Source organism: Pristiophorus japonicus, chromosome 3 (genome assembly GCF_044704955.1).
Source record: "Pristiophorus japonicus isolate sPriJap1 chromosome 3, sPriJap1.hap1, whole genome shotgun sequence".
NCBI lineage: Eukaryota > Metazoa > Chordata > Chondrichthyes > Pristiophoridae > Pristiophorus > Pristiophorus japonicus.
In genome coordinates, this window is record NC_091979.1 from 26,093,923 (window position 1) to 26,096,633 (window position 2,711).

The window sequence follows — 2,711 nt, forward strand, 5'->3', positions numbered from 1 at the left end:
GCATCGAACCACTGACCACACTCGAGCAGCTCCGTTGGGCGGGCCACATTGTCCGCATGCCTGACACAAGACTCCCAAAGCAAGCGCTCTATTCGGAACTCCTTCACGGCAAGCGAGCCAAAGATGGGCAGAGGAAATGTTTCAAGGGCACCCTCAAAATCTCCCTGATAAAGTGCAACATCCCCACCAACACCTGGGAGTCCCTCGCCTAAGTGGAGGAAGTGCATCTGGGAGGGCGCTGAGCACCTCGAGATTCATCGTCGAGAGCATGCAGAAATCAAGCGCAGGCAGCGGAAGGAGTGTGCGGCAAACCTGTCCCACCTACCCCTTCCCTCAACGACTATCTGTCCCACCTGTGACAGGGACTGTGGTTCTCGTATTGGACTGTTCAGCCACCGAAGAACTCATTTGTAGAGTGGAAGCAAGTCTTCCTCGATTCCGAGGGACTGCCTATGATGATGGTGATGCACTCTGCCACAGAGATGTCTGGCTAGATGTCAGCTGTGCCTCAGGGTGCGCACTAGGTCCGTGCAGCAGAGCTGGTCTCCAGTCGTCTTGGGTAATCCTCGCCACTGGACCAAGACCTAGCTCCGTCGAGCCCGTGTGGTGGCTGGTGTGCAACGGTCACCACATGTTAAAAAAATCCACGCACAGGCATCTTCCACCCTTCAACATGTAGTTCGGGATCTGGAATATTAGGTCCTTAATTGAAACACCTGTGAACTCATCCCTTTTTGACGTGGGAGAAAGTTATCCTCGATATGAGGGACCGCCTAAGAAGGAAGAATAGCACTCTCACATCACGCAGAGTGTCAGCTGGGGCTCAGTGGGCAGTCGCCTCGGAGTCAAATGGCTGTGGCTTCAAGTTCCACTCCAGAGACTTGAGCACAAAAATCTCGGCTGACACTCCCAGTGCAGTGCTGAGGGAACACTGCACTGTCAACAGTGCCATCTTTCAGATGAGACGTTAAACCGAGGCCCCGTTTGCTCTCTCAGATGGACATAAAAGATTCCATGGCACTATTTCGAAGAAGAGCAGGGGAGTTATCCCTGGTGTCTGGGCCAATATTTATCCCTCAATCAATGTAACAAAAAACAGATTAACCGGTCAATGACCAATTATCTGGTCAGAGAGCTGTGGGAGCTGGGTCATTGAATACATTTAAGGCAGAACATAAGACCATAAGAATTAGGAACAGGAGTAGGCCATCCAGCCCCTCGAGCCTGCTCCGCCATTCAACAAGATCATGGCTGATCTGGCCGTGGACTCAACTCCACTTACCCGCCCACTCCCCGTAACCCTTAATTCCCTTATTGGTTAAAAATCTATCTATCTGTGACTTGAATACATTCAATGAGCTAGCCTCAACTGCTTCCTTGGGAAGAGAATTCCACAGATTCACAACCCTCTGGGAGAAGAAATTCCTTCGCAACTCGGTTTTAAATTGGCTCCCCCGTATTTTGAGGCTGTGCCCCCTAGTTCTAGTCTCCCTGACCAGTGGAAACAATCTCTCTGCCTCTATCTTGTCTATCCCTTTCATGATTTTAAATGTTTCTATAAGATCACCCCTCATCCTTCTGAACTCCAATGAGTAAAGACCCAGTCTACTCAATCTATCATCATAAGGTAACCCCCTCATCTCCGGAATCAGCCTCGTGAATTGTCTCTGTACCCCCTCCAAAGCCAGTATATCCTTCCTTAAGTAAGGTGACCAAAACTGCACGCAGTACTCCAGGTGCGGCCTCACCAATACCCTATACAGTTGCAGAAGGACCTCCCTGCTTTTGTACTCCATCCCTCTCGCAATGAAGGCCAACATTCCATTCGCCTTCCTGATTACCTGCTGCACCTGCAAACTAACTTTTGGGGATCTACGGCCACACTAGTCTGAAAACGCCCGATCTCGTCTGATCTCGGAAGCTAAGCAGAGTCAGGCCTGGTTAGTACTTGGATGGGAGACTGCCTGGGAATACCAAGAACCAGTTAAACTTCTGTACTTCAGTTAGCTTCTTTAATGTTCTCTAATTACTTTCAAACTGAAAAACATTTGGGTAGTATCAGAGTTAACTTGTTGGCTACTGTGTATTGCTCATTTTTCCATTTGAAATTTGAATTGCATCAGGTGATAAGATTGAGGCTCCAATAGCTTATTTCAAACCATGCTGCCTGTATTTTCTTTTTCACTAATGCAGCGCCATCTATTAAATATTAAGAAAGTCTGTTCTCTGACTAGATCTGTCTGTTTAGTTCTTTTAGAAAGTTTAACTGTTGCTTGTTTTGTGTTTAACTCCCCTGTGATCAGCTCAACTTGAAATGTGTTGATTCTGTATGGAATCATGAAGCATGGCATGAAGTTATGAATATTTAAGTGTTTTTTTTAAATAAAGACAATTACAAAAAAAAAAAAAAAAAAAAAAAAAAAAAAAAAAAAAAAAAAATCCTAAAAGAGTTTCATGCACAAGGACCCCCAGGTCCCTCTGCACCGCAGCATGTTGTAATTTCTTCCCATTCAAATAATATTCCCTTTTACTGTTTTTTTTCCCAAGGTGGATGACCTCACACTTTCCGACATTGTATTCCATCTGCCAAACCTTAGCCCATTCGCTTAATCTATCTAAATCTCTTTGCAGCCTCTCTGTGTCCGCTTTCCCACTAATCTTTGTGTCATCTGCAAATTTTGTTACACTACACTCTGTCCTCTCTTCCAGGT

General features: G+C 46.2%; 1 pseudogene; it reads left to right on the forward strand.

The window, feature by feature from the left end:
* Nucleotides 1-1,870: 1,870 nt before the first annotated feature.
* On the forward strand, nt 1,871-1,987 carry LOC139260577 (5S ribosomal RNA; annotated as a pseudogene).
* Nucleotides 1,988-2,711: the final 724 nt, after the last annotated feature.